The sequence below is a fragment of the Canis aureus genome, chromosome 8, assembly GCF_053574225.1.
Source record: "Canis aureus isolate CA01 chromosome 8, VMU_Caureus_v.1.0, whole genome shotgun sequence".
In the NCBI taxonomy this organism is placed as follows: domain Eukaryota; kingdom Metazoa; phylum Chordata; class Mammalia; order Carnivora; family Canidae; genus Canis; species Canis aureus.
In genome coordinates, this window is record NC_135618.1 from 63621830 (window position 1) to 63641117 (window position 19288).

The 19288-nt window shown below is 47.3% G+C and overlaps 1 protein-coding gene across 3 annotated transcripts in view; it reads right to left on the bottom strand.

The window, feature by feature from the left end:
• The window catches only part of CARD11 (caspase recruitment domain family member 11), a 114093-nt gene extending 95255 nt beyond the window's left edge, over positions 1-18838 (bottom strand). For all 3 annotated transcript variants that reach the window (XM_077907633.1, XM_077907630.1, XM_077907634.1), the window contains exon 1: positions 18728-18838. The gene's annotated coding sequence lies outside the window, so the exon portion shown is untranslated. The remainder of the gene's footprint in view (positions 1-18727) is intronic.
• Between the last annotated feature and the right edge of the window lie 450 nt (positions 18839-19288).

Below are 19288 nucleotides of genomic sequence, written 5' to 3' on the forward strand. Positions count from 1 at the left end.
TGAAAACAGATATGAAGAAATCACTAAGGTGGCTCAGTCAGTTGGGCATCTGACTCTTGGTTTAGGCTCAGGTCATGATCTTGGGGTCCTGCAGTTGAGCCAAGCATCACGCTCCGTGCTTGTTCTTCTCTCTCCTGACTGAGGAACAACAGAAAGAATATCACGTGTGTTGGGATGTCCAGGAGAAGAGGCCGTACTCGAAGGGGGCATGGTTGAGCATTTCCCAGAACTGGTAAAAATGTGAATCTCCATATACAGGATGTACACCGAATTCTGAGATGGAGAACAAAAGTGTCAATCCACACCCATATATTTTGTGGCACGACTGCAGAACAAACATCATGAGACAGGAAGCAATTGTAAAAGAAGCAAGGGAGAAAAAGACTATGTTCAAAGGAACAGTAGTCACTCAGGGATGAGAAAAATGTCAGCAACCAGGGAAACCTCAGGCAGTGGATGATGATGCATTCAATGTACTGAGAGAATGTATTGGCTGACTCAGAACTGTATACTCTGTGCAATTTTATTTCAAGAACAATAGCAAAATCAAGGCATTTTCAGACAAACAAAAATAGAGAATTTATTGCCAATAGACTCTCATTAAAGGAACTTCTAAGGGATTTATTTCTGGAAGGAAGAAAAATACTAGGTCTAGATGCAAAGAGGAATAGTGACTAAAGAAAATGGTAAATATAAACATAAATCTAGACAAACATTATAGAAAACAAAATTAATAATGCTTACTTTGTGGGTTTAAAAATAATAGAATTTAGGGATTCCTGGGTAGCACAGTGGTTGAGCATCTGCCTTTGGCTCAGGTTGTGATCCCTGGGTCCTGGGATCAAGTACCACATCAGGCTCCCCATAGAAAGCCTGCTTTTCCCTCTGCTCTGTCTCTGCCTCTCTCTGTGTGTCTCTAGTGAATAAATAAATAAAATCTTAAAAAAAAATAAAATAAAAATAATAGAATTTAAATACTGGACAGCAGTGCATGAATTGGCATTGGCATGCTCAGTATTTGGAGATGAATGCAAAAGTCCTTGTGTTTGGGGGAGGAGGGCAAAGATATTAGTTAATAACTTTACATTTTTTAAAATATGAATGTTGAAATGTCTTGAGTCTCCATTAAGTGAATAAAAAATGGAGTGTATAACTTTCAGACCAGAAGCCAGTGGGAGAGGGATAGAATTGGAAGGAAACATGATAAATATCTCAATCTTAAAGAAAAGAAAAAGATTTATACACACACACACACACAGACACACACATATATGTTGGGGAATAGAAAAAGCACAAATGAATGGTTTAACTCAAAAAGATTGTCCAAGTAGAAAAAAAAAATCTAGCTACAATAAACAAAATCATGATCAAGTTACATTTATTCCAGAAATACAAAATTGGTTTAAGTTTAGAAAATAATATAAAGAGATTTGATTAATTAAGAGTAAGGCAAAGAGTTGTACATACTTCAGTAACTGTAGAAACAGCACTTGTTAAAATCTGACATGCATTTGAGATAAAATATATTTGAAAACTAGGAATGAAAAGGAAATAAATGTTCAGAAATGAATTAAATAAATGCACAAAAATTCTCCAGGAAACATAATAGTTAAAAGTGAAACTCTGAAAGCTTTTCCTTCAAGATTGGAGCCAAAACATAGATGTTCACTATTACTGCTACTATTCAATGCTTTGTTAAAGATGCTAGCCAATGTAGTAAAAAAAAAAAAAAGAAGGAAAGAAAAGATCTAAGACATGAAAAAGAAGGGGAAAGACCAGTATTATCACTCACAAATGATATTATTATCTGCATAGAAAAACCAAAAAACCTGGAGACTAATCATCAGAACTTAAAAGAATTCAGTATAGTTATGAATCCAAGATTAAATATGTAAAAAAGCCTGTGCTTCTCTACACTAGTAAAAACATAAATGCTAGGCTTAAAAAGACACTATAAGAGCAGCAAAAACCAAAAGATAAGAGGAATAGAAGCTAAGCAAGACCTTTAAAGAGATTTTTAAAGTTTATTGAAAGACATTATAGAAGACCTAAAGAAATAGAAAGATGAAGAATGCCTCTGACAAGCTAATTGGTATGCTGGACATGGCCAAGGAAAAAAGTTTGAAAATAGGTCAATACAACTTCCTAAACTGAAGTATAGAAAGATAAAGGAGTAAAACAAAAACAAAAACAAAACAGAGTAGAATAAGCAAGAATTACCAGATAATATCAGAGGTGGAGTATATGTGTAGTTAGATAAGCAACGGAAGAAGAAAACAAGAAGCAAGAGGAATATTTGAATTAATAACCAAGAACTTTCCAAAGCTAATGACACCACTGCAAAAATCCAGGAAGTTCAGAGGATACCAAAGAGGATAAACAACAAGAAAAATACACCTATATACATCAGATCCAAACTACAGAAATCCAAAGATGAACAGAAAATCTAGAAAGCATCCACAGCAGGGAGGAAACACCTATAAAGCAATAAGAATCACAGTGCACTTCTCATCAGACAACACGCAGCGAGAATGGAGGGCAGTATTCCAAGTGTCAAGAAAGAAAAAATTACCAACCTAGAATTCTATATCCAATGAAATCATCCTCAAAAGGGAAGGAGAAATACACTCTCCCAGATAAGATAAAGTGCAGAGAATTTATGGCCAGCAGACTTGCCCTGCAAGATGTGTTAAAAGTTGATCCTCAGGCAGAAAAAAAGATAGTATAAAGAAAAGAAGAACACTGGAGAAGGAACAAATAAATATAAAATAAGATCTTTTCATTTTTCTCATTTTCATTTTTCTCTTCCTTAATTGACCTAAAATAGGACTGTTTTCTCAAGTATGGATCTTCCTCAAGTTATGATGGGGTTACCTCTAGTAACCCATTGTAAATTGAAAATACTGTTAAGTTGAAAATGCGCTTAATACACTTTAACCTATTGAACATGATGGCTCAGCCTAGCCTACCTTAGACATGCTCAGAACACTGACATTGGCCCACAGTTGAGCAAAATCATTGAACACAAAGCCAGGGATCCCTGGGTGGCGCAGCGGTTTGGTGCCTGCCTTTGGCCCAGGGCCTGATCCTGGAGACCCGGGATCAAGTCCCATGTTGGGCTCCCGGTGCATGGAGCCTGCTTCTCCCTCTGCCTGTGCCTCTGCCTCTCTCTCTCTCTCTCTCTCTCTCTGTGTGACTATCATAAAAAAAAAAAAAAGAACACAAAGCCAATTTTATAATAAAATGCTGAATATCCCATGTAATTCAATAGATTGTACTGAAAGTGAAAAATGGTTGTGTGGGTACAGGGTGGTTGTAAGTGTATAGGGTATGCTCCCTTACCTGGGAGCTGTGGCTCATTGCTGCTCAGCATCTCGAGAGAAAATCATACTGTAATTGCTAGCCTGGGAGCGAGATCAAAATTCAAAACTCAAAGTATAGTTGCTATTAAATGCACACTGCTTTTGCACTATTGTAAAGTCGAAAAATGAAAATTCGTAAGTGGAACCATTATAAGTCAGGGTCAGTCTATGATAATAACAATGTTTGTGGCTGGTCCCCAATAGTAACCACGTATGAGGTAATTCTAGCACGGGAATGGTGAGGTGTCTGACATCTCTCTCACAGGTTTGGGGGAAAGAACTGGGAGTAAATACTCAGTGATCAAATGCCTATACTACATGTGAAGCAGTATAGTGTCATTTGAAGGGTAACTTGGATTAGTTAAAAATGTATTTTCTAAACTCTTTCAAAAGGTTTTAAAGAAGTATAATTGGTAACCTAAGAGAGGAGATAAAATGGAATCAGGAAATATTTAATTAAAACCTGAGAAGGCAGAGAACAAAAGGGGAAGAAGACAGTCCAGTATTTGTTTGGCTAAAGACAAGCATATTTAAGGAATACGACAATAAACTCAGATTTAGAGCCAGGGTAGAGGAAAATTTGATTCCTGAGAAATTTGGCACTGCAGATCAGAGGGGAAAGGATATGCTGGGACAGCCCCTGGAAATACATTCAAAGATATTTCAAACCATTCACAAAAATAAATTCCATAGACTGAAATGTGAAATCTTTTTGTTAGTATGATTATATATTAGGATATACATTAGTATTCTCTATTATATATGTATGTGTATAATTTGAATTTTTAAAAGAAATTTAATTTATGTTTTAGAAATGTTTAGAGACTTAGAGAAGGATGAAATCTAGTGCCTAATGGTCGAAGAGCTGTCCAGAAGAGCCCAGCAAGGTTCAGGAAATAGAGGCAGAAAGTGGATATTCGGGGGACAGCTCAAACCAGGAGGCGTGGCTAAAGATGTGGCTGAGGGGCTGCTATTTTTTATTATAAGCCACATGGAAATATTGGACATTTAAAACCAACACATGTATTTCTTAGATAAAGATAAAAATTAAACTTGAAACAAAGTCCAAAAGGTAACAATAAGAATACCCAAATTAAATCTCTTTTGAGCTTGGTCCTTAGGATGGCTTTCTCCATTCTGGTCCAGGGCACAGAGCAGGACACAGCTGCCCCATGAGCCTCCCCAGTGACAAATCCTGATCTTCCAGTGAGCCCGGCCCCAACATGGGTGGGGCCAGGACTCTAGGAGGATAAGTTTTTCGTGTAGGGAATAGAGGATGCTCCGGTAATGACTTCAAAACTTCTTCCCAACTTAGTCCTTCTTCTCACTTTCATTTTTCTCCCAAACTGGATGATCTATCATTTACTCTGCCTTGCTTCAGGCTATGCTATTTATAACAATAGAAACAGTATTTTTGGCTTGTCATCTTTCTCCAAAGGAACTAAGATTGCCTCTAAACCTTTAATGTACATACAAAGTACCTTCAAATATTGTTGAAATGCAGATTCTAATTCAGCAGGTCTGGGACTGGGCCTGAGAGTCTGCATTCCTAACCAGCTTCTAGGTGAGGCTGTTGCTGTTGGTCCATGGACCACACCTGAGTGGCAAAGGGACTTGGGGCAACTTTATGGGGTCATGGAAACAGTCTATACCTTGATTGTGATTGTCATTACATGGCTATATATATTTGTCAAAACACACTGGACTGTATACTTAAAATGGGTGCATTTTATTGTATGTAAATTATCCTTCAGTAAAATGAATTTTAAAGGAAAAAATTCACTTTAGAGGGACTATAGATCTAAATGTGAAAGATGAAACAATAAAGATTTAGAAGAAGCCATAAACTCTGGGGTAAATAAATCTTTCTTGAAAAGGATCCAAAAAATAATTGACTATAAGAAAAAAAATCTACATAAATTGGACTATATTAAAATTAAAAACTTTTATTCATCAGCAGACTCTATTAAGAAGGTGAAAAAAAGGGATCCCTGGGTGGCGCAGCGGTTTGGCGCCTGCCTTTGGCCCAGGGCGCGATCCTGGAGACCCGGGATCGAATCCCACGTCGGGCTCCCGGTGCATGGAGCCTGCTTCTCCCTCTGCCTGTGTCTCTGCCTCTCTCTCTCTCTCTGTGACTATCATGAATAAATAAATAAAATCTTTAAAAAAAAAAAAAAAGAAGGTGAAAAAAAGTAAGCCATAAACTGAAGAAAGATACCAGTAATACTTACATCTGACAAAGGGCTCCTACATATCACATATAAAGAACTACTATAATTCAATAAGAAGCTGCCAACCTAAAAGAGTGACAGGCAAAACACTTGAGGGGGTGCTTCACCAAGGATGAAATTCAAAATGGCCAATAAGCACACAAAAAGGGACTTGACTTAATTAGTCATAAGTGAAATGCAAATTAAAACCACAAAGCTATTTGTTTTGGCTGCACACCCACCGGAATGGCTAAAATTAAGAAACAGACAATAGCACGTGTGAGCAAAGATGTGGAGCAGCTGGAACTCGCATGTGGCACTGATGGAGTGTAAGTCTGGAACATTCTTGGAGAATGACTTGACAGTATTTACTAGAGCTATCAGCATACTCTATGATTCAGTGGACCCACCCTTGAGTGGAAATACAGGCATGAATCTCCCAAAGATGAGCATAAGAATGTTCACAACAGCCTTACTCACAAAGGCAAAATAATCAGAAACAACCCAGATAGCCTTCAACAGTAGTACAGATAAAATGTGGAATATTCATAAAACTGACTGTCACAGGCAAAGCACTACGTGCAAAGTGTGGCTATGTGCAAAATGTGGGTGCCGCTCCGGTAGCCAACTGGGAAGGGGTATCACCGCAAAGCTTTAAACACGGCGTTCAGCTCTGTCCAGCACTCAATTAGGTTTGTACTTGGAATAAACTACCAATATTTTAATTAATTAATTAATTAAAAATTGTATTTTATTTATTCATGAGAGACACAGAGAGAGAGAGAGGGAGAGACACAGGCAGAGGGAGAAGCAGTCTCCATGCAGGGAGCCTGACGTGGGACTCGATCCCAGGTCTCCAGTATCATGCCCTGGGCTGAAGGCGGCGCTAAACCGCTGAGCCACCTGGGCTGCTCATTTATTTATTTTTTAAAGACTTATTTATTTATTCATGAGAGACACACAGAGAGAGGCAGACACATAGGCAGAGGGAAAAGCAGGCTCCATGCAGGGAGCCCGATGTGGGACTCGGTCCCGGGACCCTGGGATCATGCCCAGAGCCAAAGGCAGATGCTCAACCACTGAGCCACCCAGGCATCCTGACTACCAATATTTTTTAGTACCTCAATGTCCCATGCCATATTTGGGAGATATCTATACTAATAATTATAACTATATTGAAAGTCATTATTATCATTCATTACACTATTTTTTAGCCAGTTGGTTTCTGTTTCCTGATCGGGGTGTTAGTGACGCAGGCACGTGTGTTTTGCGTAACCTCCCTGGACTGAGTGCTTAGGGTTTGTGCACGTCTCTTGTATGAATGTTACACTTCAATGTGAAGTTTATTTGAAATAACAATAAAATGAATCCTGGCCTGTGTCCCGTCAGAGGGGGCCCTGCCTCTTGCCTGGAGTCTCCCATCTGTTCTTGCTGCCACTCATGATCTTTCGAACCTGCACATCCATCCCGGCTTGTGGGTCTTGCTCAGCCCCGTGGCTGGCCCTCGCCCGCAGGACAGCATCTGCCTCCTTGGCAAGGCAGCCTAGGGCTCTCAGTGGCCTCTCCTTCCTCTGCCCCGACCCCTTCCCATCTTTCTGTCTGACCCTGACACTAACTGCACCTCCCTGGCTTGGTGGAGGCTGCTTCTCTGCTTAGAAGGCCCTCTCCACTTCTCCGCTGGTAAAAGCCTTTTCTCCCAGACTTTTTGTTCAGCTTTGACCGGCTCTGGGAAGTCTTTCCAACTCTCTAGGGCAGACGCGGCTGCTCCTCTTTACTGGGTGCATCCACACCTGTCTCCTCACCACACTACAGGCTGGTTGTCGCAGGGACTCCAGCTTTTCATCCTTTTATCCTTAGCACCTAGCAGGGGCCCCGTGGATGGTGCATGTGGGGCAGGACACATGTGAGGCATGAATAAGTGGATAAGAGTAGTAATGGGGGTTCATGTATGGGAGGTCCGATAAAGGAGTAAATTGTTCTTGATAAATTTTAGATTTGGCAGGGGCCCTTCAGAGCTTGATCTAGGGCCCTGCTAACGAGCAGTGTATACCTGTATCGTGAGTGTGCACCCTCACTGTGTGTCTCCCTGAGAGATGTGCTTGCTGCAGATGTTGGGCACTAGATGGTATCTTGTCTACTAATGCTGTGATCCCCATTTTAGATGAGGAGAGGTGTAGAGATGTTCAGTGAACTCGATCAAGGTTTTGTGGCTGCCGGGAGGCACAACCCACACTTACTATACTTTTTCTTCTGTGAATAACAACCAGGTGTTGAATCATGAAAATGTCCCTCGGGACAGGAAAGGCAAGGGAGGAAGTGTCACTGCCCACTCTGCCCCGGGCAGTGCTTTGACTCAGGCAATACTGTTGGTCCTGCTCAAATCAGTCCCTGTGGGTAGCCACCCCCTCCCCTGCGGAATGGCCCACTGAGAAGGGGTATCACCCCAATGCTTTAAACACGGCGTTCAGCTCTGTCCAGAGACTTTCAACTCCTGCCTGAGATTTTCAGGTTTTAAACAAAACAAAAATCTGATTCACTGTTTCCAGGCCTACAGGAAACACGAGTCCTTTATTTTTCTGCCCCTAACCAAAAAGAAAGAAAGAAGAAAGAAAGAAAGAAGAAAGAAAGAAAGAAAGAAAGAAAGAAAGAAAGAAAGAAAGAAAGAAAAAAGTAAAAGAAATCAAACCAGAAAAAAAGACCCTTTATGTCTTAGAAAAGTTCTGAATGCTTCTCATTTCACACCACACCAAACATTGTTCATGACAAACTTGACAAAGGCTGGAGAATGAAGCCAGAGGAAATGAATCGCATTACAATAAAACACCCTCACTAATAAATAAGAGCCCGGCCAATGAATCCGACTCAGAATATACCACTGGCAAGAAGAAATGCCCCCAAAGCTTCGCTTAAGCCAAATAATATAAGAACAGATGGCTCCCCTGGGTCTGAGGGAAAAGTTAATGCATACAGGAGGCTGCAAATGGGGACTCTTGTTTGGGATTTTCGCAGAAAACACAGAGCATTAACAACATTCAAGGTGAAAGAAGAGAGACGGGTAGATTTGGGGACAGGGATGTTTTTATCAGGTGACAAAACAGATCGATGTGGGTCTCTCCATTGGATTCCCACAGCCTGCAGGGCAGTGCCCACTCCAGAGCAAGACCAACCACTCCCAGCTGCCCAACCGGAGAATTAATTTAACTCCAGAATTTGGGTAGTAAGGATAAACTCTGAAGGGGGACAAAATTTTATTTGGGGAAGATTTTTGTTCCCTACAAGCATCATGAAGTGCTGGGGACCAAAGCACGGCTGGTAGTACAAGAGGTATACCCCTGGCTGCCTGCAAGTCCTCAGAGGAAGCCACCCTCCCTGGTGTTAAAGATGTTGAGATCTTCTAAGCACAGAAGATTATGCCCCACACCCAACATCATGGTCATCCCCTTCCTCATCATCACTAGGGAAATCCAAATGGCATTGTCCTGCCAGAGTGGGAGAAAATGAAAGCAAAGCCCAGAAAGATGGTTCCGAGGAAGGCATGACTAACATGAATTCATGACCAGAGAGGTCAATTAATAACAATAAAACCTCACATTTTGTTATTTTCAAAGCAATTTCTCACCCACCATCTCATGTGTTGCTCAGAGCAATTTGGGGTGGTAGGGAGGCAGGGATGATTTATCTCCATCTTGCTCGTGAAGAAGCAAAATCTTGTGGCAATGAAGTGATTTGCTCAAGGTCATGGAACAATCATGGATTTTTAAGGCTCTAAGGGTTCTTGGTCATGACAAGCAAGTGCACAGTTGACTAATCCAGGGCACCCAGACTTCAATTTTCAGTTTTACACCCACAGCAGACATGGGTAATTGATCACAGAGCACGGTCCTTCTCATACAAGCCATTACTAGCTGCCTGGAACTGGCCCTCAAGATGGAACCCATGTGCCATCCCAAGTCCTGTGTAATTGCTTAACATCAGAGGAAACTGAGCCCAGAGGGGAGCAGGGACTTGACCAAGACTGCCCAATGGGTTAGTGGCTCAGACCCCACGTACCCTCTTTCTGAGCCCAGGGGTGTCTCCAGCACACCATGCGATACTCCACTTGCTGGTGACCAAGTCTCCACCCAAAGATGCCCCAACAAAGCTTAAGAATAGCATTCTCCGTGACCTAGCCAGAGCTGGTGCGATTTCTGCACTGAGCAAGTGGAAACACTCCTGTTTCTGAGAGAGGAATCAGGAGCCTCTCAGAGATGTTTAAGCCTGAGCACCTGGCAGGGTTGGTGAGTCAGAAATTGGATTCCAGATCTCTTCCACGTCCAGGGAGACAAGTTTGAGACTGTTGCTGTTAGCATCTAGAGCTCAAGAGGGGGCCTGAGCAGGTGATAGAGACCTAGCAGTGATGAGATAGGGAGCAATCCTAAGCTGTGAGAGCAGATGAGACCACCTGGGAAGGTGAGCACAGGGAGAGGAGGCCCAAGGCACTTAGACCCTGAGGTCAAGGGTTATGGAGGAATCAGAAGAGAAGTAGGAAGGAGTGGTCAGCAAGGCGGGACGAAAATCAAGAGGGCGAACCAATGCTGTGTTCTGAGGAGGAGGGGGTGGACTGTCACGTGAGGCTGGGGTCAGGTCTGGGAAGGATTAAGAATGGACCTCTAGACTAAGCTGCTAGGGGGCCATCGGTGGCCTTGATAAGAACTATTTAAATAGAGTGCTGGGTCCCAGACAGAGGGCAGTGGAGGGGTAAGGGGTACAGACAGTGTAGACAACATATCCAAAGACACCTGCTTTAAAGGTGATGGGCTGAACCGCATCTCCTGAATTCACACACTGAAGCCCTAACCTCGGTACCCGTAGTTGGAGATAAAGCCGCTAAAGAGGTGGTTAAGTTAAAATGAAGCTGTGAGGGTGAGCCCCAGTCCAACATAACAAATGCACAGAGGGAAAGGCCACAGAGGATAAGCAAGTAGGCGACCATCTACTTGCCCGGGGGAGAGGCCTCAGGAGACCCCAGCCCTGCCTGCACCTTATCTGGGATTTCCAGCCTCCAGGGCTGAGAGACAGTAAGTCCCCACTGTGGAATCCTGCTACTGTGGCAGCAGCAGGCTGGTAGAGAGCAGTGCAGAGCCATGTCTGCAGGGAGCGGCTAGGGGACAGGAAACCCAGGGGGACCTGGTCTTTTCTTTAAAGGCGCACGGAGCTGCAGCATATCTGTACTGGGATGGCAATGGTCCTTGGAGAGAAGGGAAGAGTGGATGATGTGGGAAAGCAAGGGTACCGGCACTCGAGGACTCTGCACAGACAGGATGGGCTCTGGCACCTGTGTGGGACAGCGGGCCTGGTAGGTGGAGGAGAGTGGGAAGGGTGCCATGCGCCCAGACACACAAGGGAGGATGGCTGCTGGCTTAGGGCGGGAGGGCCTCTTGGGCCCTGTAAATCAGACTACCACAAAACAGAGAAGTTTGGGCTTAAAAAATATATTTTATTTTATTATTTAAAATTTTTTTAAAAATATTTTATTTATTTATCCATGAGAGACACACAGAAGCAGAGACATAGGTAGAGGGAAAGCAGGCTCCCTGCTGGAAGCCTGATGCGGGACTCAATCCTGAAACCCTGGGATCACACCCTGAGCCGAAGGCAGACGCTTAACCACTGAGCCACCCAGGTGCCCCTTAAAAAGCGTATTTTAAAATTAGTTAAGAAAGATGCAACACTACATAAAAGTGCTATCCGACACTAAGGGTGAAAGGGATGGGTCCGTTCCCTGTGAACACCCCATGCTCTGCTGTAGTCGTAGAAAGGGGGATCCCCTACCTGGAACCACTTTCCTCTGAGACCTAAAACCTCCCTGAATGTAGAAGCCATGCTGCAGAACCTCCCATAGGGGCCCCGGAAGACAGGACTTGCAGAAATGGGGAACACTCCCAGGAACAGGGGATCTCCCCATACCCCTCTCTTGGTCCACAAACAGGGATGGCTCAGGGCCATGGTGCCCCCAAGGAATCATGGAGCTTAACACGCCTGTTTTCGAAAAGCCCCTGAGAATTGGAGCCTGGAGCCTGGGAGGCAAGTGTGAGGTATCACTACTATTCAACTTACGTGTCCCTCCAAACTAACTGCACTCCAATCCCTTTTTAAAAAAAAAAAAAAAAAAAAAAGACCATTTTCTTCATTAGGAAATGTCAATGAATCACATAATCCTTTACTCAGAGGCCAGGAAGGAAGCACTCATGTCATTAAGACACAGTTGTGCTTAATTCCAACATTCATCCACGAAAATAACAATTTACTGAAGCTCAATAATGTTGGCACAGGGTTTCTGTTCGTCTTTAGACTTAAAAAAAAAAAGGGATCCCTGGGTGGCGCAGCGGTTTGGCGCCTGCCTTTGGCCCAGGGCGCGATCCTGGAGACCCGGGATCGAATCCCACGTCGGGCTCCCGGTGCATGGGGCCTGCTTCTCCCTCTGCCTGTGTCTCTGCCTCTCTCTCTCTCTCTGTGACTATCATAAATAAATAAAAATTTAAAAATATATAAAAAAAAAAAAAAAAAAAGGATCATTGCCACTAAGACTTCCATAAGAATGTTCAGGGCTGCTTTATCATAATAGTCCCGAAGTGCAAACCCACAGATGCTAACCGGTGCCAGAACGGTAGAGAAACTGCAGTGCATTTACACGGTGCCACCCAGCTACGCGGCTACAGGGACCCCAGTTTCACTGCACACCGCACCAACCAACGAGTCTCAAGCTGGAGGTAAAAGGGAACATGCCCTATGGTTCCATTTAGGTAACTCGCAAGGACAGGCAAAGCAGGGGCTGGAGACACTCCCCGACCCCGGGCACCTGAAGGGACCTGTGTCTCCACTTGGGTGTGTGGCTATGTGGGTGGATGGACAAACTCTTCAGCTGTTCAGATTTGGGAGGTGTCTTGCCTTTCGATAGGGGTGCTGAGGCCCTGGGATTTCTCTTATTGAGATGCAGCTGAAATCAGAAGTCAGGGTCTCTTGAGAGGGTGACAGTTGGGACCCAGAGAAGCTAGGACACCAGCAGTGGAGTCTCCTACTAAGCTAATTTTATATTGTTGTTGTTTGTTTGTTTGTTTAATTTATTTATTTTATGACAGACAGAGAGAGAGCGGCAGAGACACAGGAGGGAGAAACAGGCTCCATGCTGGGAGCCCGACGTGGGACTAGATCCCGGGACTCCAGGATTGCGCCCCAGGCCAAAGGCAGGCGCCAAACCGCTGAGCCACCCAGGGATCCCCTGTGGTTTGTATTTTATTTATTTATTTGACAGAGAGAGAGAGAGAGAGAGAGAGAGTCAGCACAAGCAAGGGGCGGGGCAGAGGGAGAAGCAGGCTCCCGGCTGAGCAGGAAGCCTGACAGGGGCTGGATCCCAGGACCCTGAGACCATGATATGAGCTGAAGGCAGGTGCTTAACTAACTGAGCCATCTAGAGGCCCCTACATAGCCGGTTTTTTTTTTTTTTTTAAGATTTTATTTATTTATTCATGAGAGACACAGAGAGAGAGAGGGAGAGACAGAGGCAGAGGGAGAAGCAGGCTCCATGCAGGGAGCCCGACGTGGGACTCGATCCCAGGTCTCCAGGATCAGGCTCTGGGCTGAAGGCGGCCCTAAACCACTGAGCCACCCGGGCTGCGCCCATAACTGTTTTTTGTTTTTTTTTTTTAATCAAAAAGATAACAGATGCTGAGAAACAAAAAAGAAAAAAAAAAGAGGGACAAGGACACAAAATAAACAGTACAAAATACAAAATAAATACCAAGACCCTCTCCCCAAGGTCCCTATAGAGCAGTTTCTTATATGTGTTAATGTTTTTTGTTCCAGAAACTCCTCTGACGTCCTCTTGAGTCCTGCCAGGTCCATTATCGATGGCTTCACAGAATTCCATGGTATTGGATGGACCTCACTCCTGGGGCACATTTGTGGCTTCAAACTTTGTCTTGTGATAAACAATGCTACAATGAATATCGGTGTGCAGAAACAGTCTTACCTGTGAGATAATTTCTTAGAAGCGGGATTCCTAGTCTAAAGCATTTATTCACATATCCTGTTGGTAAATATTATCAAAGTCATGGTGTGTGAGTGCCTGCTGCCCCTCAACCTTTTCACCTTTGCCAGTGTGACAGGTGTAAAATGGCACGCCCCTGTAGTATTACTTTGCATGCAATTCATAAATGAAGTGTGTTGGCTGGTGTGTTCATATTCTGTTTGCCTATGTCCTTTAAGAATTTTCCTCTTACAGAGCCTGAGTGGTTCAGCTGGTGAAGCGGCTGCTTCGGCTCAGGTCATGACCCCAGGGTCCTAGGATGGAGCCCTGAGTCTGGCTCCCTGCTAAGCGGGAGTCTGCTTCTCCCTCTGCCCCTCCCCCTGCTTGTGCACTTGCTCTCTCTCTCTCTTTCTCGCTCTCAAATAAATAAATAAAATCTTAAAAAGAAAAACGAATTTTCTCCTTAGGTCAAGTTGCCCAATTCTGGAGTTGGCAAGCTATGGTCAAGGACCAATCCGGCACTGCCCATTTTGTGCCACTGTCCAATCTGGCCACACTCATTCATGCCTGCAGCTGCTCTCATGCTGCAAGGACAGAGCTGAGCGGTTTCCACAGTGACCATTTGGCTTGAAAAGCCTAAAATATTTACTATCTGGACCTTTACAGGGAGAGTTTGCCAATTCCTGCGTCTCATTGATTTTTTTGTAAATTAGGAGATAGCACTGCGGTCTCTGTTGTATTGAACTCATCTCTCTGTTCTACCTCCTGCCCCCATCTCCAACAAAAGTAAGCAAGTCAGAAGTACAGCTTGAAAGCAGAAGTCATCTGGGCACCTTCATTTGGAAACACTTTGGTCTATGTTAATTCAGGGGTGGCCTTTTTATACCCATTTTACACATGTTCAAATTGAGGCTCAGAGTCACGATGACTTCCCTGAGGTCACACAGCTGGTGTGTCACAGAGCCAGGGCGGATGCCCTGTGTGCCTGGTTCCAAGACCACAGATCTTCCCACTAAAGGATCTCGCCTCCTTGCAGATGGGGCCAACACCAGGCAGTGGCAGTGGCTGTAGAAAACAGAGTCTGACAGATGTTGCCTTACGGCACCACCAGGATCTGTGGGCAGGGCACGGGAGGCCCCACCTTGTCGCTGCTACAAGTGTGTATGAGGAGTGCTCATTCCTGAGTGGGAGTGGGGCAGGAAGGAAGCCTACACCCTTGAAACAGAAACCACACAGGGAGGAGGGAGCCCTCTTTTGGGGTATGGAGTTACACGCCCCTCCCTCTGGCTCAGCCACTAGTGAGGAGCATCATCCACTGAGGAATGACCCCCCTGCCAGCTTTGTGACACAACAGATGTGCCTGAGGGAGCCTGACCACGGAAGAGAGCACACAAGAAGAGAGCCTGTGCCTGAGGGAGCCTGTCGCAGGAAGAGAGCACACAAGCCCCAGGAGGGTGGGAACAGATCTCCTATGACTCCTTGGCGCTGGGCCATGGGCACCCTAACACAAACGTGACATCATAATCTCAAAGCCCCAAACAGATCATGACCAGAGAGGTTACCCTCCTGACAACAGTCACCCCATTAAAACCACTGACCCAGGGATCCCTGGGTGGCGCAGCGGTTTGGCGCCTGCCTTTGGCCCAGGGCGCGATCCTGGAGGCCCGGGATCGAATCCCACGTCGGGCTTCCGGTGCATGGAGCCTGCTTCTCCCTCTGCCTGTGTCTCTGCCTCTCTCTCTCTCTCTCACTGTGTGCCTATCATAAATAAATAAAAAATTTAAAAAAAAAAACAAAAAAAAAAAACCACTGACCCACAGAGCAAGAGGAGCTCACAAAGAGTTCAGGGGACGATGCCCAGGGCATGTTCCTCCCACGAGGCGTGTCCAGGTCGGGGCTGGCATCTGGGCACCTGCAGCTTTCAACTGTCCTTAGAAGAGAAGTGTTTTTAGGAGGATACCTTGAAAGTTCTCCTTTCATTTATTTCTGTCCCTATGTTCAAATCCTAGAAGGTGGGGTTTGCAGACAAGGAAACCAGGCAGGGGAGTCCACCCAGCTGGGCTGTGTGGGAAAGCTGGAATTCCAGCCCCCAATCGGGATGGACCTCGGTGTCCGATCTTTCCTCCTCCCGGATCTCGGTAATTCTAGCAAAGGTTGTCATTTGTCACATTTCGTGTTTTCTCATTTTATGCTTGGTGTAACCGATGATCCTGAAAATAATCAGTATTAATATCTGTATTTCACTGGGGAGAAATGACTCTCAGAGGGCTGACGTGACAGGGCTGTCCAAGGTCACAGGCTGAGCACAGATGAACTGTCGTGACTGGCACCCACATCTGGGGCCGCAGCCTGATGCATCTACCCACCGTCCCAGCCAGCCTCAGACCCAAAAGGTGGAGCATGGACCTCCTATTGCCTTCTTCCCTTGATTAGATTATTTAAATAGTTTCACAGATCAGATTGTGCACACAACAGCAGTCACGCTTGTGTTGGGTGGTCATTTGGGAATCCTGGTCCACACGAAGTTATAAACCCTGTCCCCATCATAGGGAGCACTGCCTCCAAGGCTGAGCACGGGCACAAGGGAAGAGGGAGCAGAAAGGGACTTTAAAATGGACTTGAGGAGCTCCACTGAACCTCCGAAGCTCCTCTTCATCTCTATCATCTGAACATCAGGACCCAAGTTGGCCTTCCATGCATGAGGTGCTGCAAGGAGCTGCCTCCATCCTCCACCACCCTCTCCCTGCTGCCATCGTCATACCAGACACACAGCCCTTTGGTCCTGGGAAACTAGTTTCCTCTTGGGAGGGCAGAGAAACACTATGTAGCAAAGTGAAGACTAGGCCAGGACATTGCCCTGCCTGCACTGGTCTCATTCTAGAACCTTCTATCATGTCCCAGCCTCACCTCCCACCATCCTCCTCCCTTCAATTCTGTTCCAACTGGTTTGAGACTCAGTATGCTCTGGCAATGGTGTGCACAGATGGCATGGCATGATCTACTTAGGGCAAGGACATCTGGGTCTCACATCCCTTCCATGTGTCCCCCACAGTGCCCAGTGCAGTGTCACCTAGACAGTACCACTGGCTAACTCAAACAAGGATCTTCATCTTTAGACCAACAGTTAGGTTCACAAGTCAAGTCATTTTAGAAGATCACATAAAGGATGAACGGATAGGGCAGCCCTGGTGGCGCAGGGTTTAGCACTGCCTTCCGCCTGGGGTGTGATCCTGGAGACCCTGGATCGAGTCCCACGTCGGGCTTCCTGCATGGGGCCTGCTTCTCCCTCTGCCTGTGTCTCTGCCCCCGCAACCCCCGTGTCTCTATGAATAAATAAAATCTTAAAAAAAAAAAGAGGATGAACGGATAAAACAAAAACCAGGTCCATCTACACAACGGAATATTACTCAGCCTTAAAAAGGCAGGAAATTCAGATGCCCACTACAGTATGGATGAACCTTGAGGACTCATCGCTGAAATCAGCCAGCGAGAAAAGGACAAATGCTGTATGAACCCCTTTGTAGGAGGTCCCTGGAGGAGTCACAGAGACAGAACGCAGAGGGGTGGATGCCAGAAACCAGGGGAGGTGAGTGGGGGTCAGCAATTAATGGGGGACAGAGTCTAAGAGTGGAAAGATGACAAAGTTCGGGATGTAAGGACACAACACTGTGAATGTGCCTGATGCCACTGAACTGCAGACCCAACTAAATTTTATGTTACGCACTTTACCACCGTTAAGGAAAAAATCACATAAAGAATCATTCATGCGCTGACTCAAGGCTGGACTGGCGAGGCTAGCAGCCTTCCCTCTCGATACCGGTACTAGTATAATCCATACACGTCCAAATCTTTTTGCTGGAGGGCAGTGAGGCTCCCTCTGCCCTCAGATCACCCCCGGCCCACCGCAGGACCATCATTTCGTTATGACTTCCTTGGGGGAATGGACAGAAGCGGGCATTCAGGGAAAGGACAGAGGTGGAGAGTTTTGGCTAAATTCTGAAATTGTCAAGCGACTAATCAACGGGTTTTCCCTCTCTGGAAGGTTGATAACCTTATCCCTTCAAGAGAGTTGTAAATGTCAGGACGCATTTTTTGGACTATACATCAAAGGCTCTTAGGGCCGTCTGGGCACAGAGGTCAGTTTGGTCCAAGACCAGGTTTAAGCGAACGGCCCTCTGCAGACGCGCTCTGAGCTGGTGCCGGGAAGCTCCCAGCTCAGAGAAAGCTCTGGGTCCATGCAGGGCAGGTGCAGCCGGGAAGGCTGCGGTTCCCCACAGCCTGTGTGTCTCCCTGTGGCCCCTCCAACTGTGCTCTGAGCTCTGAGGCCAGGGAGGGAGAACTCCCCTCAAATCCCTGTGGCCCAGAGCCTAGGAGAGCTGGGGGAGGAGGGGAGGGGGAGGCTCTCAGCCTAACCCTGTGCTGGGGTGGTCCCACCTGGCTTTGCTGGAAAGGAGGGGCCCCTCCTGCCCCCGTTCATACACTCCCCACGGGAGAGGCTGTCCTTCCCCCCTCGGCACCCAGGGGCCCCACCTTCTCGGGAGCGTCTGAGTCAGGCCTCCTCGCTGTGGTCTGGAAACTTCCTGTCCTTTCAGGTGTTAGAGAAGGTTCTTTTCCTCTCTGTGGGGCAGGTGCACAGAGGGGCACCCGGCCAGGCCACTGCCGCAGACCCCCTCCCGGTCCATCCCTCCGATCTGGGAGGGCTGTGGGGGCTGTGCCAGGTGGACACACCCGGACGCAGACTGTCCCAGGGGGGCATGGAGGGCACACGGTGGGGCGGAAAGTGGAAGCAATCAGGATGGCAGGGGAGGGCCTGGGGAGGGGGGCGGCCGGGAGAGTGGGTGAGGGATGGGGTCCAGCCGGCCCGGCCCTCTCAGGTCGCCCCCGCCCCGCGCGTGCTCTGCCCCCGGCCGCGCCCCCATCGCGACCGCCCCCCCCCCCGGCGGCGCCATCTCCCACGACCCCCCCACTTCTCCCCACCCCACCCCCCGGGCCCGCGGCGTCACGGTCCCCCCCACCCCCGCGCCGTCCCACCCCCGCGTGTCCCCCCCCGCCTCCCGCACCCCGCCGGGACGGCGCCCCCCAGGCAGCGGCATCCCCACGCTGCACCCCAGCCGCGCCCGCGCCCCCCTCCCCGCGGCCGCCCTGCCTACCTGGGGCGCTCATGCTCCGCCAGCCGCGCCGGCCGCCTCCTCCGCGCAGGCCGCCGGCTTCCCCCTGGGCCCCGGCCCCCCGCGCCACCGCCTGGCCGGCCGCTGTCCAGGCGCCGCCCGCCCGGGGCTGCAGGGCCAGCAGGGGGCTTCGCGCCGCCCAGGCCGGAGTCCCGAGGCCGGAGGAGGTGAGAGAGAAAAAAGGAGAGAAAGTGTGTCATAGGCTGGCAGGGGGAGGGAAATGCAAAACCCGACAGGAAATGAGACTAAAAAATGCAAAAGGTTAGAAAGAGATAAGGAAGAGGGGGCGGGGCGGGTTTGGGTCCGGTCGGGGTAGGGGAGGAGGAGAGGGGAGGGGGGGGAGGGGAGGCAGGAGGAGGGGGGAGCGGGCGGGCCCTGGGGCCCCTTCCCCCACCCCCGGGGTGCGGGAGCTCGGGTCCCAGCTCTAACCCCAGTCCCCCTGCCCCGGCCCGGGGAACCCATGGGACCCAGGTGGTGCCCTGGGCAGGGATGCCCCCTTCTCCAGCTCTGGGTGGGGGTGAGGCGGCTGTCCTTTACAGGAAT